We start from the raw sequence: 22,460 nt of genomic DNA on the forward strand, positions 1-22,460 counted from the left end.
TGATCCCGTCCCATCACATATCTGCACAAAAGCTGTCCTGGCACAGTGCAGGGAGTAGCTCAGGAGCAGAGATGCACAGCATGGTAAAAACTATCAATACTGGTACTGCTGACAAAAAGAAATCATCAGGCTATGCCCTACAGCAGCTGGACTGCTCGTTCTGCTGTATGTCTGAAGGGGAGGAAAATGCGGTTCTTACATGACCACTGTAAAATCAATTGTTCAACAGAGTCGGTCTTTGAGGCTGGGGCCTGGTGCCAGGCTTCTTCCCACAGAACACAAGAGACCCTTTTGAGGTGTAAGAAATCCCCTTTTCCCCCTCGTACTGGAGAGGAGCCATCTGACTTTATCCTGAGTACAAGGCAAGATGGATCCTTCCCCTGAAACCCCCCTGAGCACTTTCTCTGCTCTGAGTGCTCAGAACGCAAATAAAAAGATCTACATTTCACTCATTCCTTTCTCAAGTACCGAATTCTGGTTTGCAGCAGTAGCTCTGTATTCCATTCTGATGTTGTTCGTGGACATCCCAAATGCCTCTCCCTCCTTTTGTTTGGGAACTCCCTCTGAAATATTCAGCAATTGTTTCAGACAAAGGAGTCTTAAAATTTGGGTAAATTCAGAAAACTGTATCGTAATCCCAGGATATCCCTTCAGGATATCTCTTTAGGATTCCACATTACTACAGAGTAGGACAGTAATGAAACGTAAGGATGCAGTGCTGAATGTTTTGGTGAGATCCCTCGGCAGTGAAGATAGAAAGATTTAATTGAAACAATTTCTGAACTGAGTTAACCTGTGTATAGATTAAGTCTTTTTTCATCTTGAAGTGTCTTTAAAAGCACGTGTGATTAAAGTCCTGGTTATTTCATGCTGCTTTAAGTACCTTTCTACAGATACAAATACAGCCATAGCAGGGGCTGTTAGAGCAATACATCAGCTGTATATGGACCAGGCTTTAGGGCAACTGCTGCTATTACCTTACACAGCCATTCTCTAAGCGGTTGAATGAATGTATTTGGTAAACTATCTTGTCAAACAAGGCACTTTTATGAGTATTTTGGACCGATCTCTTGCCTGGCTTCAAGATTTATTTTTTAGGTTATCAGGGTGCATCCATGTTTCTTAAAAGGCTTTATGATTTTGAGTGTGGTACAAAAGGAAGCTACTCTTCAGGTCTCAGTTTAGGGCCGAAGGGTAACTGTCCAGTTTTAACTCCAACTTTGTGGATTGGGCATTCAAGCTGAGCTGCACGGTTTTCTCCTCCGTTCCCCCCTGCAGCAGTCACGTAAGCACAGCTCCCATGTAACCGTGGGATTCTAGACACAGGCTGATCGTGGCTGCCTTTGAAGTGAGGCGACCTATATACTGCCCTGTACTGACATAAGCACCTTTACGTTGCAACCAGACGACAGACTATGGACAGACCGTGCTCAGGGGAGTTCACGCAGTCAGTCTGCATGTGGGTTTTGAATCCAATTTTAAATGTATCCAACAGAGGGAAGTAATTCTAAGTGTGCAATTCCGCAACAGGTTAAGCTGATTTCAGATTAGCTCTGTTGCAGCCCCACTCTCCCTACCAGCCCCAGACTCGCATTCCCACTTCCTCCATTTATTTTTGCGAGGTTAATTTTCTGCTGGTTTAGCTCCCGAACCAACTTATCAGGGGAACTGATAAACCTCGGTGCAAGGGGGAAGGACAAGACTGTGGCAGCGCTGTCTTCATCTGTCATATATGGGCATGCTGTCTTGGTACAAAAGGCAGGTCTGGGGTGGTGACCTGTATTATTTGTCTGCCTTTTGTCTGTATCTACCTGCTTCACTTCACATTTTACTTTTGTATGTCTAGACAGCATGTTCCAAGTACACACCCTCGCCATGCCCATGCTCAGCTCCTGAGAGCGGCGCGGCTGTATGTCTCTGCAAGCAAATCCCTCCTCTTTTTCTCTCAGCAGAGCACAAGCGCTGAGCCAAAAACTCCTGTGAACCAGGGTGACAAGTTTCCAGCGAGCAGTGGGTCACCGGGAGAGCAAACACCCGTATCCCTGCAATATAAGGTACAGACGTTTCGGCTTGTGCAACACAGAAGCAGGGCAGAGCCCATTTTATTCTTGCCTTTTTTGGATCTGCATGCACACAGTCCCTAGCACAATGGAGCCGGCTCTGCGATAGCACGGTGTGATACGAAGAACAGAAATAAAGTCATTACAGTGTTGCATGCCGAGGGTATAATTGCCGGTGACCCACTCCCGCGTCGTTGCTCCGTTGATGGCGTGATCAAGACAGATTTCCACGTCCCAGGCCAACGCCGCTCCCTCCCTCTGCCCTCCGAAGGTGCCGGATACGGCCCGCAGCTCCCAGGTGCCGGGCTCCGGGCAGCAGCCTGCAGCTGCAGCGAGGCTATAGCACAACCCGCGGACTTCCCGAGGCAGCGCAGAGGCGAAGCAAGCTGCGAGCTCCACAGATCTGCTGCACCGGGAAGGTACCACCCCCCCTCAAACTTTTCACCCTGGGCCACTCGGCTGTGATGCTGCGCCCCAGCGGAGGCTCCCCCCTGACCCTGCGCCGCCCCATCCCCGAACGAAGCGGGAGGGTCCGGCCTCTCCCCCCGGCTCCTGCCCCGCCGTGCCCGGCTGCCCACCTTGGCGGCAGGGGGGCCAGCGGGGCGGGCCCCCCCGGAGCCAATGGCAGCGGCCAGGCGGGGAGGGTGAAGGGAGGCGGTGCCGGGCCGACAATAGGGGCGGCTGGAAGGCGGCGTGGGGAGCGGGCAGGGCGGCCGGCCGGGCGGAGAGCCGGGCAGCACCTTGCGGCGGGCGGAAGGTGAGTCCCGCCGGGCCGGGGAAGGGGATTTCCTCGCTTGTTGTTTCGTAGCCGGGAAGTTTGCAACGGGGTTGAGCGGCCGGGGTTTTTCTTCTTTTTCTTTCTTTTTTTCCTTTTCTTTTAGGAGGGGGGTACCGAGCCTGGCTCCCTCCTCCTGCCTCCCCGGCTCATTCATTTAACAAAGGGAGTTGTTCTTCAGTCCCTGGGCTTCGCAAGGAGGGAGCCGTTTGTGGCCGCATGCTTGGGGTCCCGGGGCAGGGGTTGGGGTGAGAATCGGGGCTGAGCCCAGAGTTTCTGCTGAGCACCCCGTCCTGAGGCTTCGGCTGGAGGGGCGGATGCTTTGGGCAAACACAAAGAATTGAGGAGCTGGACCTTTTCTGGGCGATGGGGTGATGCAGCCCGCGGCTTTGTGTGGCTGGTGCGCAGGGATGGAGAGGGGGGAAAGTGTCTTTTAACCCCCCCCGCCCGTGTGTGTGTATGAAACCGTGGCTTTTTGCTATTAAAAGTACTCAAAAGCAAAGCTGAACTTAGGATCGTGGGATAATTCAGATTGGGAGGAATCTCAGGTTCTGCTCAAAGCAGGGGCTTCTGCCTGGCGAGTGGGTAGTAGTGAAGGGACATCGTGAGATGGGTGGCACCTCTGGTTGCTCTTGAATGCTCCTAGGAGCTGGAAGGAGAGGCAGCACCAGCAGGACGAGCCCGCAGGGGCAGCAGCGCTTCTCTCTTCCACTGTGCGTGGAAATGCCCCAATTCACAGCTCTCCCACGCCTGCAATCGCTGTTCTTGCTGCTTTTGTTATCCAGCGGGCTTAAAATTCATGATGGTTGGGAATAGCTGGCTCCATCCGTGTGTGTGTCATGGTGCATCTGCTCCTGCTGAGCATTACTTGATCCTTATTCCGACATTACCTCCAGGAGTTTTTCTTCAGGAACAAGATTTATAAATAGATGTCAAAACCTGGCTCTTTGCTGGGGACCTGTTACTGGCTGTAAGGCATGTACTTTATGTGGTAATTAAGTATTTTTTATATATATATATGTGTGTGTGTGTGTGTAAGAACAACTGTAAAAGCTGTTTAGTTAGCTAAGCTTTTCAAAGTGAAAGTGGGTATTGTTGGGTGAAATGGCTGTGTCGGGCAGAGACGGAAGAGTGTTTGTTCTCTTTGCTTGCAATTACTCTTTGTACAGTGACTCATGGATGCCTTTCACTGAAATACCTCCCCCTTCTCCATACCTGGAGTTTCCTGGTGTTGCACACATTACCTAGCAAAGCAGGGAGCATCTTCCCGTCTGCTGTTCTAACATCTCTTAGTGTGGGTGTATTAATCTTGCTCGCAGCTTTTTAGGATAAGGCTGGAAAAACTCCTTGTGGAACAGTTTGTTGTGTGTGTGTGTCCACTGGATGTCTAGAAATTGCTTTTCCCTGTTTGTTTTTAAGTCAGAGAAGTAAAGTTCATCTCTGCACGGAGAACAGAAGGTACGGTGGAAATGTAAATAAATCTATTAAACTATGTTTTGCCCCTGACTTGTGCCACGGGACAGAATTTGTTCTTAGCTGTACTGTATAACAAAGCTGGAGTTTAAGACTGGAGACTGATAAGCTGGGGTGGGTATTTAGCCTTTCTGAGCCCTGTGGGGAGGGACCAGCTTCTTTAAATGAGAATGATATAACTACCATTTTTTGACTTGGAAATGAAAGCTGAAAATGAGGTTGAAGAGGAAAATGCTCTCGTAGCATGACAGCGGGAATGCTTTGACTGGTTTTAGGGAATATTGTGTACTCTGGCTATTGCTCAGAAAAAAAGAGTAAGGAAATGTAAGGCTTTTGGTTCATGCTTTTGCATGCATCACGGGAATATTGGAAGAAATGTGTGACAAGTCCAGCATAACTTCCACAAGTGAAAAGAACACATTGCTTGCTTATTGTGTTTCTGACTGCCTTGCTTGCACTGGATTAAAAACTGATGCTAGCTCTTTTTGCCCAAGAGATCAAAGAACTGTTTGATTACTGCTGATTCTTGTGTATCCTTTTCCAGGTCTGTGGAGACCTTTTCTCTCAGCTTTGACTACAAGTGCATGAATTGCACCTAGTTAGCTAACTAGGGTTTTGTCTTTTTTTTTTTAATGTGAGTGAGTTGCAGTGTGGCTTCTTTCCTGCTTTCTCCCTTTTGTGCACCTGTCTCGCTTCCTCGGCGTGGGAAGTTCTGTAATTTCAAAAGCTAGATGTTATGGTCCAGTTCCCTTATATTCTTAAGGGTGTACAGGACCACCTAGAGCTGAAATAGACTTTTCTCAGTAGCAAAATACAGAAATGATCCAGAGCTCCACCCTTAAAGTGATCTGGGTTTACAGTTCATCCTGTCAACAGCAAGTAACAGAAGCAAATAGACTTTGTAAAGGATCTGAAAAACAACCACTTTTTGTGAGGAGGTACAAGAAACAGACTGAAACCAGGCAACTAAAACCAAGTCATATTTCTTTAAACCCTAGTCGATCGTTAGCCCTTTGACAGGTACAAGAATATCTCTTGTTGGCTTTTTACCTCTATGGGAAGGCAAAAGAGTATTGTGTGACAGAATTGTATTGTGTGAAAGAGCCTTTTTCTGTGCCTGGCAAGGAGCTGAACTCATTTTCTCAGCCTCATGTCTTGGCCTGTATAGGAATTGGGGAGAACACAGACATGTTCTGCTTGATACTGAGGGCTCGCTCTTACGGAGAAAATAATTTGTCTAGTGTGTGGCTTTTGTTATGCACTTGCACAGCTCTCACCTGGGGGGGACTGCTTTGCATCCCTGTTCCCAGAGATAGGAATGTCTGGGTCCATTCCCTTTGGTGGCAGCAGAGCTGGGACTGTCAGCAGATGCTCGCTCATGCGGCACATAAGTCACTGTGATCAGTTCTTCCCTTCTGAGCATAAGGCATGTGATGCTCTTTAGGAACGAATAGCTTAAAAATGTCTGACACTGCTTATGCTAACCAAGTTTTTACTCAAACTTAAGTCCAAGCTTGAAATTCCTGAACTTGGGTGCAGCTGTGCATGGCACGTGTAGAGGTGGACATTATGGCTGTGAGGCGTAACATTCAGTGCTGCCACTAGTGATGACTGCTCTTGGCTTTGTGCAGGGGAGGAAGCTTACTTTTGTCCTGTTCCTCCTCAGGCACATCCTCAGAGCTATAGACAAGTCTTTGAGTCCTCCCATGCTCTGTTTCCTTTTCAGCTCATGGCAGTGGGGTGCATGTCACAGTTTCAGGGCCCTTCATGGGATTCACTTGATGAAAACATAGATGCTAAAGGCTGAAAACATAGATGCTCAGAGCTGAAAACCAGTCTCCCCAGGCTCCCAGTATGATCAGCAGAGAGGAAAAGGCCCTTTTAGGATGTGGTATGTAGCGTCCTCCAGTAGGTGTTTTAAAATAGGTCAGAGTTGCACTCTAAAAATGCTGATTCCTCTTTGTAGTCACCCTGCTCTCCTTTATCTCCTATGTATTGTGTTGTGCGTGGCAGCAGGTAGCTGAGAGGGAGTTTCACTTACTCCTCTCACTGTGGGGATGCAGGCAGGCAGCATTGTTAACAAATCTACTGGCAAAAGCACTGTAGTAACATAGCTTTCACGAGTTCCCTTCATTTTAGCACTTGTTTGTTGGGGTGGGGGGCGGGGAAACAAAAAAGCCATCTGAGTAAGTGCATTTCCAGGGGAATTTGAAGAAAAAGCGGAAGTATTCAGTTCTGGTTTATGTACTAATATACTTCTGGTAAACTGTCTAGGCTCTGGAATAGCTGTTCAGACTGGCAATCCAAGTGTTCCAGCTTCCAGTTGTATAGCTAACGATGGCCTTTCTCTATCTCTTGCGTCTAGTCTGAGATGCAGATTAAACAATAACTTTCCTTCCTTAGTTTCTTTCCTTCTTGCACTCTGTGCTCTTTGGACCTGCTATATAGCTAGTTTATTTCACTCTTAAGCTGATATAACTGCCTTAAAGTAATTCTATTTCCTACGTCGTGTCTAGAATCAGCAAAGTAAAGTGGTGGCAAATCAGGCGTGCTTTAGGTTTAAAAAAAGGAGGAAAAAAAAAGTTAATGGCATAGAAGAAAGGTCCTAATTTGGGAAAATCGGGCCAAATCAGAAGACTGCAGAAGTAGTAAACAAATGTACTTTCTGAAAAGAAATAATTTATCCTACAGTAGCCCTTTGTGATCCCAATTCCCATGTGAGAGGCAATGTGCGTAATATATTGTGACTGCCTTGAAGTATATGACATCTAGCTGCAAACATGTCCTCGATCTAGGTGGGCCTGTAGTGGTGGGACTATAAGCAAGTCGAGTGGCAAGTACGTGCTGTGTGGAAGTGGGGCATAAAGCCTTGCTTCATGCCTTTTTTTCCTCTTCTTTTTCCATAAAGTCCGTCCATACTTGTAATCTAAATGGAGAATGAGGGAAGAAAATAATTACTATCCATATTGTGTGTGTCTTTGGGGTGGGGTGAGTCGTGCAAGTTTACCTTAAGGCATTGTCTCCTGCTCTTATTAAGAGCTTGATGCATGTAGTTACACTGTGTCTGTCCATGGTTTACAGCTGATGGCATTTGATGACTTTACAGATGGCAGCAGAGAGAAGGAAAAGCAAATACAAAAGGTCAGGGCAGACTGGCTTGCTAAGGTGTCACAGCACCACTTTGGGACTTTGAGTTAGTTTCTCTAAGCATTGGTAGGGCTTTGAACTATCAAGTCTCTTAATGACTGTAAGTGGCACACAAGTGTTTCAGATGATGCCTCTCTTACAAGACAGAGCCCATTTCTCAGGGCTTATGTTCTATTCATGAAATAGGAGCTGGAGTGAGAAATATTTTTATTTGAACTGGTGGCTTGCTTCATGTGGTTCTTCTCTTCATTTACATATAGAAAGCTTAGTGTAATGTGAAATACCTTATCACTTCTTTAGCATAAAGAATTTCCAATATAGATTATTTTCTGCACCAACATATTCCCAAATGCACATTCTCTGCTGATCTTAAAATATGAGTGGCTTGGCCATTTAACTCAAACTCCTCTGTAGAAAGAGTAGAGAAGTGATTCCTTTTGTAAAACTTGGATGTAATTTCCCCAGTTATCTGTAAGTGAACATTATGCAGTTTCACCGACAAGTTCATCTGAAGGGCTTTCTGCCAGGATGAATCTATCATTTGCCTTTAGTAGGTATTTCAAGAATGTCTTATTTCAGTTGTGCTTTGAAGAGGCTAGAAGTCACAGCTGAACATAGAATTCACATGCCTCCATAGTTCAAACTTGTTTGGGATGAAGGAAAAGCTGATTTCCTTCAGCAGCAGCAGGGAGGACTGTTCCCCTTTCCCAGTCCTGTCTATACTACTGAAGCTGTTGGATTCGTTTTAGCTCAAGGCCCTGTTCTAACCTCCGCTTAAGGTGCGGCGTGTGTTTGAGGCCATTACCGAGCTCTATAACCCCAGCATGTGTTGAGGTAGAGGGGGGGAAAAAAAATGAGGCCAGGCTCATAATGTATCCTTTGGTTTTCTAGTTCATTAAACTGCTCACCTGAGTCTGAACTCTGGTGTCCCTTCATAACAGAAGGTAGATTTAACAGTCAGGTAACAGCTGCGAAGATGAGGGAGTGCATAGCACAAAAAGGAATTCACAGCAAACAGACACATCAGGATTTGAAATGCAGTATTGATCAGTTCATTGCAATTAGTAAGACAATTATAAAACTCCCATTACATTTTGCAGTTCTTCTGGAAACAGAACAATTTATATGTCTTTATCCTTTCAGGAATACCTCACTCAAGACAAATTTTAATGTCATTTCCTTTGCAAACCGCAGAATGTGTTAATTCTTAGTGGAGCCCAAGTTTGTCTGTGTTTTATTTAGTAAAATATTGTTTTTAATAGCCTGAAAGACTTAGTCATAGTATTATGTACTAAAAGTTGCTTTAATTGAGAGTGATCTAAATCAGTGTATAATTGGACTAATGTCACTGTAGTTAGGGTCAAAACCTAAAAGGCAGATATTCATACACTGGCTAATTTTTAGCAAATCAGACAAATCTGTTTCAAAACAAAGCACATAGAGGGGAAACCCTTTGATTCAAGCTCAGGAACTCAATGAACAAGTTTGTGAAGGGGAACGTTGGTTCCTAAAAAGAAGTGTCACATTTTTCCTAATTCTTAAGGAATATGTATATGGCCTCCATAATACAGAAACATGATTTTCAGGCTACAGATCTAATTGCCTTGTGGAACCTGAAATGACTTAAAGATGGATTTCCAACGTGAATCTCTATGCTTTACTAAGTATTGTGCTTTGTTAAATAATATATTTAATAAAGGATTTGCCTTAGAGGGTTTGAGCCACTTGACTCATATTACTTCTTGCTGAAATGTGAAATTGCTCTAGGAATCCTCAGTTTCCATGCAGGAGGGAGGCTGGAGGAAGATAAAGACGTAAAACGAAGATCCTGGAATGACTGTTAAGTGGATGGCGCTTCTCATGGATGTGGTCACTGCTAATTCTCTTTCCCACAGAAGTTTGATTGAATTTTCTTGCCACGCTGCCCAGGAGAGCTAACTCTCCTGTTTAACCACAAAATGTGTTAACCACAAGCTTATAGTTCATATCCCTGTTTTGCCCTGCCATTGTGCTCATCTTCAGTCCCACTTTGGAATAAGATGTGAGTTCAATTTCAGTGTTGCTTCTCTGGCATCGCGATTGCAGCAGATTGCAGGTGATAATGGAAAAACTTTGGGAGCTGAACAAAAAGGGGTGGCCTAGAAATGAATGGTGATAATGCTGCATAGCCCTTCATCGAAACCATCCGCTTGCTGATAATCAAAGTAATTGGTAAGGTTCTTTGGTAAAATGTATGCATGTTGTGGGTGTGTGTTAAGGTGTTTGATGCTTTCTGTTAAGCTCGAAGATTCTGGAGATGTGAAAGCTATGCACAAATCTCTGTCATATAAAAGAGACTTCTCCCACTCCTATCTGCAGGGAGAAGTGACAGAATTTGATCCAAGTGTGCCTTGAAGAATTAAATAATGAGATTTAAGCACACAGAGCCTTTGGTTTGAGCCTCCAGTCCCTAATTTTGTGGGGGGAAGTGAGGGTATCTACCGCATCTTAACAGTAAGTTATTAACACTAACTTAATTCTCCAAAATCACTGAAATCTTCACTGGGTGGCCTTACAGAAAGCCAGAGAAGTTGTGAGGGGAGGAAGGAGGGGGAACTGCAGCACCAGTGACAAGTATTGTATAACAGTTACGTTGATCTAATAAAGAAATCTGTCTTTTAATTTCTGGCTCATCAAATTTCTTGTTGTTGCATCAGCCTGTATGTCTTGGTAATAAGGTGTCTGGTAAAAATTGCAGTCTCTTACATTTGTGTGTCTTATAAATTCTTCTCCTATGCAATTTTGAATCCCTTGGTAGCAGAGAGAATGATTAAAAAGGCTGTACCAAATTCACAAAAAGCAGCAGGAGTCTCATCCACCAGGCCAGTGCCAAAAGAGTCTGAAAGAGTGGGACTAGAACTAGTTTTCCAGGCCTGCTTTAATCCCTCGCTTACGTTCCTAAACCAGATTTTGAAGAGTATGAACAAAATTCAGCTGACACTTTATCTTGATGAAGCTGTAACCTCTACTGTCGGACTAGTGTCTCCTGTCCATATCTGGGGGCCCTTACAATCAGACTAAATTTAACTTGCAGTGTGTATGTGGGAACTAACTTTTGTATTCTTCCTGTTTGTTTGGTTTCTTTTCTCTGTCTCCATTCCTTACTTATATCTCTTAAAGCCTTTTGTTTGTTTGTTTGTTTTCCTTTTGCCTTTGTATAGAAACATTGTTCATCTCCTGCATATCTTTGCTTTCCCTGGCCACCCCTAAGGTTGATGAGAAACAGAGTCCTCATACATCTGTGATCCTGAAGATACCAGGCAAACACAGATGAGCAGCAGGGAGGTAAGATACTTCATCCTCCACCCCAGTAAAAAGCAGCCTCTTCAGGGCTTGGGAGGAGGATGAAGACTGGGTATGGGAAGAAGCCCCTTAGCCTCTTCCATTGCCTTCCTCTATCAAGCAGGTGGTTTTGCTGATGAGATATCTGGAAATATTTAAATGTGAGATTTCATTTAGAAAGGCTGAGGAGGTGAGGGTAGGGCTGGGAATGGCAAAGCAGGACTTTCTTCAAGAAGAAAAAGCAAAAAACCTCAAGATTCCTTCAGGGCTCTCCTGAAAGGCAGAAAGTAGAACACAACCAGTGTATCTTTCTGCGTAGGCTGTCTTTAAATGGAAGCAGATGGTCACAGGCAGTGTTTGAATTCTAGGCTCAATAAAGGGACATCCTTCAGTTAGACAAGGCAAAACGGTGTCATTTGTTAGAATTCAAAACCAGTATCTAAATGCCTCAATGCCTTGTCATCCAGTGACTCACTGCACTGTCATACTAGGACTTCTGGCTTTCACATGAAAGTTATACTTGCTGAAACAGTGTCCTGCCAGCTCATATTAACGGTCCCGCCTCCCAAACTTGTCTCCAGTTTACTCACGGTGAAGAGGGGATTTGAGGGGACAGAGCAGGAGAAGGTGGCAAGGGTAGGTTAAATGATCAGAAATCTCGTTACTTCTTCCTTGTAGACTTCTGAGTGCCAGCTTCTGTGTTTCTCTGAAACGAGACCTTGAGTTGCAAAAGAAAAACATTCAGAAGTGATGAGCTGGCCATATTTATAAGAATTTAGTCATTTACTTGGTCCAACCAAAAATGTATTTTCTTGTGTGCAGTGTCTTCTTTTAAAGTTATTGGCTGCTTTAAAAAAATAGCAATGTTGAAATGATCTCAGCTTGATTTCCTTCATCTCCTGTGGCTGATTAGGGGATCATCAGGATCGTGGGGTTTTTTTTCTTTGTTTAATTCACATCATCAATTTTATTTTAGATGCCCTTTGCTTTTTATAGGAGCCAATCCTTTCTAATACTGGGTACAGCCTGCAAGAGCCCTTCCTGCCTTCTGATCCAATACTTATTCATCCTGGGACTTAGTCCAAATGCCACCAACAGTGCTTGTGTGGGCTTTTTTTGTTTGTTTCAAAAACGTTTGATCACATGCTGACATGCGGCAGCCTTAAATGCATCGGTGTGCAGTCCAGGAGGTAATGGTCATGGAGATTAAAAGAATCTCACCTCAGCAGCGAGTGGCTTTCTGCTCTTAACATCATACCTATTTCTGTCATCAAGCTTTAAGTTTAGTATTACAGTGGATGTGTGTCGTATCTCATGATGTTCAGTTGCTCTTTGAATCCCACCCTGTTATTTTGGCTCAGTATCAAGGAGCAGTGACTTCAACAAGGTGATCTCATCCAACGTGTGGTGTAGTGGTGTTTGGTTTAGAAGACCTGAGAGTCTGTTCCATCTGCACTTCCTGTAGCTATAGGTAAATCAGCTGAAATCCAGTAGGATGAGCATGTGTCATCTCTGTGGTCTGTCTTCCTCCTTTCTCGTCAATTCACACGCTTTCCTTCCGTGGCGGGGCTCTTGTTAGCGTTGTTTTTCTTTTCACCTGGGATGTGAGTGGGATGAGCAGTGAAAGGTTTCTGTATAAAGCATAACCTGTGCTAGTTTCAGCATAAAGACTGTTTGACCTCTCTGTGAGGGCTCTGATCCTAAATTCCTAATGAACTAACTACAGATTTGGAAGGAAAGAGTCTGTGGTTGACTTTGCATTCTTCTTGACTAAGAGTTGAGAAGCTTGTGTTTGCTTTTTTCCAAAAACCATCTCCCCCCACCCCCCCATCACAAAACTATAAAGCAAGGATGTGGCTGTTGGCAGCTGTTTTCCTTTTGATGTGGTCAACTCAAAATTAATATTAAAAGTAAAATTCTGAACTTGCATTTTCTTGGAGACTGAAGGCATGATGAAAGGACAGGAGGGTTCTCTCTCCACCTGCTGGGAGCGTGCTCTTCGCTTGAGTTTTTCTGGAAGGCTGTGGTCAGGGGGTGAAGCTTGACACAGCTGAGCTCATCATGGCACGGAGCCATCGAAAGGCAAGGGTGCTTTTCCCTTTCAGCGCTTGGCTGTGAGCTGACCTGGCAGAAAACTTAACAGAGCAACATGAGTGAATGTAGCTGTGGTGTAGTATTAAAGATCCCAGAGCTCTCACAGAATCATAGAATCATTTAGGTTGGAAAGGACCTTTAAGATCATCAAGTCCAACCATTAACCTAGCACTGCCAAGTCCACTACTCAATCGTGTCCCTAAGTGCCACATCTACACATCTTTTAAATACCTCCAGGGATAGTGACTCAACCACTTCCCTGGGCAGCCTCTTCCAATGCTTGACAACCCTTTCACTAAATAAATTTTTCCTAATATCCAATCTAAACCTCCCCTGGCACATCTTGAGGCCATTTCCTCTTGTCTTATGGCTTGTTACCTGGGAGAAGAGACTGACACCCGCCTCTCTACAACCTCCTTTCAGGCAGCTGTAGAGAGCAATAAGGTCTCCCCTCAGCCTCCTTTTCTCCAGGCTAAACAACCCCAGTTCCCTCAGCCGCTCCTCATCAGCCTTGTGCTCCAGACCCTTCCCCAGCTTCATTGCCCTTCTCTGGACACGCTCCAGCACCTCAAGGTCTCTCTTGTAGTGAGGGGCCCAAAACTGAACACAGTATTCGAGGTGCGGCCTCACCAGTGCCGAGTACAGGGGCACGATCACTTCCCTAGTCCTGCTGGCCACACTATTCCTGATACAAGCCAGGATGCTGTTGGCCTTCTTGGCCACCTGGGCACACTGCTGGCTCACATTCAGGTGGCTGTCCACCAACACCCCCAGGTCCTTTTCTGCCAGACAGCTTTCCAGCCACTCTTCCCCAAGCCTGTAGCGTTGCATGGGGTTGTTGTGTCCCAAGTGCAGGACCCAGCATTGAGCCTTGTTGAACCTCATACAATTGGCCTCAGCCCATCGATCCAGCCTGTGCAGATCCCTCTGTAGAGGCTTCCTACCCTCCAGCAGATCGACATTCCCGCCCAATTTGGTGTTGTCTGCAAATTTACTGAGGGTGCACTCGATCATCTCTCTGTAGATTTGGAACCTGGATATAAGGACTATAAGACACATGGCTAGATCTGCTGGCTTCTTAGAATTAGCTCACAAGTAAGTGCCTTTTTACTCTTGAAAGATCTGTCATTGTGGTACCTGCTGTATACAGTTTTTTATTTTGGTTATTTTGTTCTTACTTCCTCTGTCCCCAGGCTCCTCTCTGAACCTCTAGCACCTGCCCAGTCAGCTCCTGCTGGACCTGCTTATCTGAAAGTCATTGGTACAAAATGGATTTTGACTCCTCTCTAACTGGTTCTCTGTCTTTAATAAATGTGTTTGGGAGAAAGAGCCTGAGAGAAAATCACAACTGGATCATGCATTTCTCCCCACTCCTGTTGTTGTGTTGTTCTCGATCCTCCTTTGATTCGGCGTGGAAGCGTAATGCTTGTAATCCCTGCCGTGCTGTAGGGACTTCCATGCTTCGTCTAGTGGGTTCATTTGTTAGTGCAGCAGAGCACTTCTGGGATTTTCCCATCACCTACCTGCATAATGTCTTGCATCTTGTAAGTGTTATATATCTTCCTGTAATCTTGAAAAGATTATTCTGAATTGAAAGGATGTTTTCCCCAGCAGGTTATAAGCTGGGCCCAAACTTCTTGTATCAGACATAGTGTGGCCAGCAGGACTAGGGAAGTGATTGTCCCCCTGTACTCGGCACTGGTGAGGCCGCACCTCGAATCCTGTGTTCAGTTTTGGGCCCCTCGCTACAAGAGAGACATTGAGGGGCTGGAGCGTGTCCAGAGAAGGGCAACGGAGCTGGTGAAGGGTCTGGAGCACAAGGCTGATGGGGAGCGGCTGAGGGAGCTGGGGTTGTTTAGCCTGGAGAAAAGGAGGCTGGGGGGAGACCTTATCACTCTCTACAACGACCTGAAAGGAGGTTGTAGAGAGGTGGGGGTCAGTCTCTTCTCCCAAGTAACAAATGATAGGACAAGAGGAAATGGCCTCAAGATGCGCCAGGGGAGGTTTAGACTGGATATTAGGAAATTTTACTTCACTGAAAGCGTTATCAAGCATTGGAAGAGGCTGCCCAGGGAAGTGGTGGAGTCGGCATCCCTGGAGGTATTTAAAATAAGTTTGGATGAGTTGCTTAGGGACATGGTGTAGTGGTGGTCTTGGTAGTTTTAGGTTTACGGTTGGACTCGATGATCTTAAAGGTCTTTTCCAACCTATACGATTCTGTGATTCTTGCTGGTGTCCAGCTGGAACTATAATTTTAATCCAGGACAGAATTAGGTTGCTAATGCTGCTTCCAATCACACTAACTAACATTATTAAATAATCCTACTGTTTTGTTGTGCTCCTTCCACCTTGCAGTCCTTCAGCTCTAAGTACTACAGTTCAGGAGTCATCTCTTGTACAAATGCTCCTGGCTTGTTTGTGGAGATGCTGAGGTTCCTTGTCACCTTCCACCTACATACTGCCCGTAAAGGCTCGTAGTGAGTATAAAACACAACTGTGCTGGAGTAGTATGCTTTCTCCTGTCACGAAGGTGTAAAGGGCAAACACAGAAGCAGCAGGCACAGGGAGGAACAGGAAAACACATTTCTGGTATAGCATAATGTCACTTTATCTCTGAATATCCTGAAATACCTACAGAAAGACTTTGGCAACATTTGTCCATCAGAATTCATAGCCAAGATGAAAACAAGATGAGAAATTTCCATGTTGTCAGGAACGGTGCAGCAGATATTCAGTAAGATCTGCTGGGCATGAAGGAACAAAAAAAAGTTGGGGTGTTTTTTCCTTGTTTTGTTTTGTTTTGTTTTGTTGTAACCTGGGGACATAACTCTCTCAGTAGCCTATGGGTTTCAGTGGGAACATTCAGGGACTGTCTTAGCAGCACTTAGAGAGCCTAACCTTGAGAACAAAAGTAGAGTGTTTCATGTGGTTACATACTAAAAGATGTGGGTAGGCATCTAGTGGGAATCCAGAAAGTGCGTGGGCGCTTGATTCCCTCGGAAACTGTTGGGATTTGGCACCTAAGCTGGTAAAGTATTTTTAAGAACTCTTAAATATCTTTCTGAAAATTGGGTCTGATGTTGCTAATCAGTTTGAGGGGTAGGGGGATTTCTTTTCTGAAGTAATTGCCGCCTTTGATCCTTGTTACTTTCTAGCAGATAAATAGGAGGAAATTGAAGGAAAGCAACAGAAATGACTTTGGGGCTGGAGGGATTGACGCAAAAGGAAGATAAAAGAGCTATATACTTGTGTAGTCTTATAAAATGAGGAGGAGGGCAGGACTGTTTATGGGCTTCTGAAGGGTATAAATGCCAAGATGTGAAGGGTGTGGAAGAAGGAAACTGTTTTGGTCTCTGCTCTGCAAGTGCCTGTGCAGGCAGGTAGCTTCACACACAGCCTCATCTGAAAGGAGCATTTTCACTGAACTTGTGAGTGTTACAGGGGCGTGCTGGTGAGGAGCAGAAGCACTTTGTGGGCAGCAAGGACCTGCCTTAGTACTTCAGTCAGGGTAAGATGTTTAAATCTGCAGTCGTTTGCACTTTGGGTTGCCTGGCATCTGTCAATGTCATCTCATTGCACAAAAGTTACCTTCCGTTTGTGCTAGCCTTCCCAATCAAGAGGAGCCCAGACAGGAACCCCACTTTAGGCTCTGATAGCTCCTGTCCCAAACTTGCATTGTTAGTGCTTGGATCTCCACCCTGTGTTAAAGCAGAGCTGGCTACCATGGTGACACAGGTTAATCTTGCTGGTCTCTCCGTGGTGTCTGAAACCAGGAAGGAAAGGCAGGGTGACAACCGTGCCAGGACACAGGGTGGTATGAGGGGGAGAGCAGGGACAGCAGGTAGGCAAAACAGCCTGTCTTGGGACTGTTCTTCTGAGATATTAGGACTTTGCTTTTTATATCCATTAGGACATAAATATTACATATATTAGGATGTAATCCCTTAGGATTAGGCTATCTTGGGGAGTGCTTGATGACAAAGGTGTAAAAAGGTTATTTGGAGTTGATAAAGCCATAGCAGAGAATACCATGTCTTAACTGCTGAAGGTATTGGGGACATTCCCGCACCAAGTGTGTTTTTTGTAGCCAATAGATCAGAGAAACTAATTTGAGATAAATACAAAAGGAAAAATTAGACCAAATAGATAGGTTAGATGTTAATAAGTCACCGGGGCTGGATGGCGTTCAACCAAGAGTCCTGAGGAACTTGCATGTGAAATGGCAGAACTGCTGGCCAAGCTGTGTAATTTATCACTGGAGACAGCTGCTGTGCCAGAGGACTGGGGTGTTGCCAATGTAATTCCCATCTATAAAAAGGGCTCTAGAGGGGATCCTGGGAACAGCACACCAGAGAGTCACGCTACCAGGAATGGAAAGGTCTGTAATAAGGATCTCTGAATACATAGATAAGTGTTAACTGTTGGGAAAGAGTTAGTGTGGCTTCTGAAAATGAAAATCCTGCTGCCCTACCCCGTGAAGTTCTGTGGGGTGTCGGTAAGAAAGAGTTAAAGTGGATGCAATATATTTGGATTTTCAAAAAACTTCTGTCAAGATCTTAAGCTCCTACAAGTTTGGAGGAAAGGTTATTTTATAGTTTGAAAGCCGCATGAATAATAAGAAGTAATAAAGTGGGGATGATTTCACTTTTCAGGATGGAGAGGGAAACATAAGCAGCAACCAAAAAAGCCACCATCCTCATCAGGAAAGGGAAGAAGGGTATCATTTTGTTTCGGTATAAATGCTTGATGCACCCGCATCTTGTGTGTGAAGTGCAGTTCTGGTCTCTGCGTCTCCAGAAGGACACACTGGCATTGCAGAAAGGCAGCTAAAAGGGTCAAAGAGATGGGCTGCCTTCCAAGGAGAAGCTAAAATGGCTGGGACTCTTCCTTTTGGGAAGGAGGGGAGGAACATGGGTGAGGTTTAAATGATAAAGTCGGCAGGTAAAGCTGAATATGAAATATCCATCAGCTCCCATGCTATTACAGCCAGGGAACTTCTGATAAAACAAGATGGGCTTTGATTTTAAAATAGATGAAAGAGGATACTAGTGCAGTGGAGAAGAATTGGTGCTTGTGGCCTCAGAATAGCTAGAATTTGGGGACAGGCTTTGCAGCTCTCACCCATGTGGGGCAAATCCCATCTGCATTGCCTTTCCAAGAGAGTCTGCATGACCCTTCCTTTCCCCAGGGCTCTCTTCTGCAGCTTTTCATAGGAAGTGATTATCCAGGTGGCTGGCAAGTGTTCGACACTCCCTTGTGTGCACACTGAGATTTTTTTTTTTTAATTATAAGTGACTTATCCCTCACAGAAGTTTTTTTTTTTTTTTTTTTTTTTTTTTAAATGCTGCCTTCAGCAGGGTGTGCATGTGAACTTTATTTTAATTAAGGGTGAGGAATCTGTTTTACATAACTATATCCCAGATTCTCATGAGAGAGTGAAAACAGCCCTGAGGGACTGATGAAGAGGCCAGCGAAGTCGGTTGCCTCACCGATGGGAGGCCTGATTCCGATCTCTCTTAGGTTCTCTCTGCCTATGGGACTTGCTCTGGGCTGGCTGACAGCCAGAGGGATTGAACCGATGCAAAAGGACTGCCTCCTCATAACTTTATTTTGGGCCACTAATTTGTGGTTCTGGGTGGGTAGAGGGGTGGCGGTTGCAGCTCTGCCTGAAGTTGTTGTCCCCATAGTGGGAATAGCCAAATGGGATGTGAATCTGCTTCCAAGCCCTTTCAGCCATGGCTTGATGCTAGCTCAGATGATTCCTGCCACTGTGCCCGGTGCCAGGGTATTATATTGCAACACTTGGTTCACCCATCTCCTTGGAACAAGAGTGCCTGTTGCAATCAAAGCGTAGTCCCCAGCAGTGCCGGGGTTGCTTTGGATTTAATAACGATGCTAGTGGGATTTGATCAAGGTGGTTCTCTGAGTCTTTGAGAATGAGAACAAATTGCACTGGAAGTCACAAACGAACCTTTTGGAGGTGGTTGTGTATTTCTTGTTTTTCTTTTTTAAATGCTGTCAACTAAAATTTTATTTTCAGTTGTAAAGCCTGAAAGGGACAGGGAGCAGATGAGTAAGATGTTTCTGTACCATTAAGGAGGGAAAATCCGGGGTGTGTGCATGGTCTTTTGTTTGTTTAGTTTTTTTCTCTTAAGAAGAAAGACGTGATAAAGGTGTTAAAACTCAATTGTTGCAGTACTGGAAGCAGGGCATGTAAATAAAAGAAGATCTCTTTCACTGTGCACAAAGAGAAATATGAAAAACAAACCACAAACTCTGTAAAGATGCTAATGAATTTTATGAGTCAAACCTGGCATGTCGTTAGCATCTGCTGCTTGTTTACAGTGGCTGAAGTGCGCATCCCTTGCAGAAAGTCTCATGTACTGGAGGTAGTTTTACTACCCTGTTATCAAAATCTGTCTGGTGTTGAAGAAGCTAAACTGTTGATAGACCGCACAGTTGCGACCTCGTGGTGTCCTGCTGAACCTGGTGGTGGCTGGCAGTTATTTTTTCTGAAGCAAAAATCCTGGAGAGGTTTGGCACATGTGTTTATTGCATCCAGTGATATAAAGGGCAGATACCTTTCCTTTTTGCTGTGTTAATCCCAGTGAGAACACTGATGCCATTGAGAGAGGTCCCTGTTGCTTTTGTTATACCTCTGTTCTCTGCCCTGGGAGCTGTCTCTAGAGAGCATCTAGAATTTTGGTGTTCTCTTGTCCAAAATACGTAGTCATCTTGCATGAATCAAAGGAAGGTTTTATTACTCAACTCTTCTCGTTTTACTGAAGTGGCGGTTCATGCCATTGATCCTAAAAGTGTTTAGGACTTAAAATTGATGGGAAGTAACTGGTGATGCTGGGGCTTTACAGTTGTACACAGCTGATGGGCCTCTGCCATCAGTCTCCTATGAAAGGAAGAAACATTTTGGAGGAACAAATCAGCAAGGAGGTGGGGCAAAGCTGTTGGAATAGATAGATGTTTTTCATCTGTTCAGCAGAGCAATGTAAATGAGCTCACTTTAGACAGAAAGGAATCTGATGGCCTGGTCACAGCTTGGATATGCTTTGCTGTGGGGTGAGTTGGTAGGTCGCAGCATGTGCTTCTAGTGGAGGTCAACAGAGACTCAGCCTGGTGTCAGATGGGAGAAGTGGGGAACAAAGAACAAGGTCAGTGTCAGTCACGTAAATCTGAGATGTGCTGAGGTCTTTAAGAACCTCAGAGTGCAGAAACTTTAGAGAAGTTCCTGATGATGAAATGGTTTTCCAGAGAGAGAGGCCTGAAATGAAAATCCCATCCCTGGTATCGGTGGTCAGAACAAGAACACCATAAGCTGTGCCAGGAGCAGTGATCCAAATCTCTGCTTCGTGCCACTTGTGCTCTATAGGGAATAGGGTAAAGTGTGGTAATCACTTGATAGTTTGAACCAGGAACAAACCTGTGAAGTTCATTCAGGAGGAAAGGAGAAAGATAGTGAGCAGTACCAATGTCCCTGATGAGGGAAGTCGCAGAGAAGACAGGTAAGGATGGCAGAGCACTGCCAGCTCCTGCTCTGCTCTCTGCACTGTTTCCATTCTGAGTGTGGTACCAGATCCAGCAGCTTCTGCCTGGCAGCCTGCCCCAGCCGGCAGATCCCCAATCTGTGCCTTGCTCTGGAGTCGCTTGCAAAATTAGCAGGGGTTTGGAGGGTGGAAACAGAAAACCCAGAACCAGAGCAGGACAGGAGTCTGGAAACCCGCATAGTGTTTCTCCTCTGCTGTAAACTTGTGTGACCTTTCCCAACTCACTTAAACTATGTCCTCATTTTATACGTGGGTAGCGGAGCTATTGTACACTTCCAGATATTCTGCGTTACCCGGCAGAAGTTGTTCCTTCACCCACATTAGTAACATTTTGTCACCGAGTAGTGTTTAATAGAGGGATGCTTTTCTGTGTGTTGCTTAAAATTTAGAAAAGGATCCTGAAATTTTATGAGCCTCTAGTGTAGGCAAGAAGGAGTTGGCCAAAGGGGTGGCGGGGGTGTAGGAGTACTATCCTTTTCCGCAGAAACTCTTGCTCATTTTCTCTTCCAAAACTATTTCAGGGTATTTCTTTATTCCAAACATTTGTTAATTCATTGTGCAGTGAAACAGCAGATAGTTGGTTCTTTTTGAAAGCTGTACAGATTAGGAGATGCTTGAATGCGTAAGCCATAAGCAAAGAAATAAGAACATCCTACAGAATAATATGAAGAGTGATGCTTTCTGGACTGCTGCACAGCTGTAAAGTGATGGGTGAAGTGAGATTTTGCCCACACAGATCTCCTAAACCTCAGTACTTTGAGTTTTACTTTGTTTTCTTTGGCTTCAGAGACAGCCAGTGTCTGGAGCTGAGGCACTCTGGTACTTTGCTTAGTGTCCCCAAAAGACCTGCAAACTTAGCCAAGCTTTTGGGCTTGAAAGAGATGGGCTTGAATTGCAACTGGGTGCCTCTAGTTCTGGGAGGCTGTAATGACTGCGACCTTTTGAAACCTTGTTCAAACTGTTTTTGTTGCACTCAGACAGGAATGTTATATTCTTTGTTCCACCTCCTAAAAGGCAAAACTTTTTGTATAGGCCTCTTGCAGCTTTTATAGCTTGATATATATGGGTCAGGGGAGGAAGCAGGCATAGTCTGTTAGATGTTTTCAAGCTGCTGAAAAAGTCCTTCTGAATGCATGAAGGAGGTTTTAAGATCCCAGCTGAATTTTTGCAAATAACCTCTGTCTTGATTAGGAACAGAAATAAGCCCCCAAATTTGAATTGCTTCCAACTTCTGTACACATGAGCAAGTGGACCAACTCTTCTCTGAGACAGACCTGTGTGGTAAAGCGTTACATGTTTAATTCTGAACTCTTCCTTCCCCTGGAAGCACTCATCCAACATCTCAGTTACCATTACGGAAATATCATTGGTTTTCAAACAGAATAAAAACATACATTTGGTAGTTAGAAATAAGGTAAAGGTTTGCACTGCCTCTTGAAACCATTGGAAGGGCTCTTCTTGATGCCTTTAGGTATGTGTCTTCACAGAATCACAGACTGGTTGAGGTTGGAAGGGCCGTCTGGAGGTCATCTGGTCCAGCACCCCTGTGCTCAAGCAGGGCTACCCAGTGCCAGTTGCCCAGGGCCTTGTCCAGACGGCTTTTGAGTATCTCCAAGGATGGAGACTCCACAGCCTCCCTGGGCAACCTGTGCCAGTACTTGGTCACCCTCACATTAAAAAAGTGTTTCCCGATGTTCAGAGGGACCCTCCTGTGTTTCAGTTTGTGCCTGTTGCCTCTGGTCCTGGCACTGGGCACTGCTGAAAAGACCCTGGCTCCATCCACTTTGCACCCTCCCTTCAGGTATTTATACACATTGATGAGATCCCCCTGAGCCACCTCTTCTCTAGGCTGAACAGTGCCAGCTCTGTCAACCCTTCATCATAGGAGAGATGCTCCAGTCCCTTGAGCATCTTCGTGGCCCTTTGCTGGACTGTCTCCAGTATGTTCATGTCTCTCTTGTACCGGGGAGCCCAGCACTGGACCCAGCACTCCATGTGTGGCCTCACCAGTGCTGAGTAGAGGGGAGAGAT

General features: G+C 45.2%; 1 protein-coding gene across 13 annotated transcripts in view; it reads left to right on the top strand.

Annotated features, from left to right (window-relative positions):
• The first annotated feature begins 1,972 nt into the window (after positions 1-1,972).
• Positions 1,973-22,460, top strand: part of PAK1 (p21 (RAC1) activated kinase 1) — a 74,756-nt gene continuing 54,268 nt past the window's right edge. For 3 of the 13 annotated variants that reach the window (XM_075491234.1, XM_075491239.1, XM_075491240.1), the window contains exons 1-2: positions 9,814-9,948; positions 10,656-10,779. The gene's annotated coding sequence lies outside the window, so the exon portion shown is untranslated. Of the gene's footprint in view, positions 2,480-2,717; positions 2,818-6,046; positions 6,200-9,813; positions 9,949-10,655; positions 10,780-11,297; positions 11,413-22,460 lie in introns of those variants that run through there. The other 10 variants (XM_075491235.1, XM_075491241.1, XM_075491244.1 and 7 more) reach the window with 9 other exon arrangements.

The sequence above is a fragment of the Mycteria americana genome, chromosome 1, assembly GCF_035582795.1.
Source record: "Mycteria americana isolate JAX WOST 10 ecotype Jacksonville Zoo and Gardens chromosome 1, USCA_MyAme_1.0, whole genome shotgun sequence".
In the NCBI taxonomy this organism is placed as follows: Eukaryota; Metazoa; Chordata; class Aves; order Ciconiiformes; family Ciconiidae; genus Mycteria; species Mycteria americana.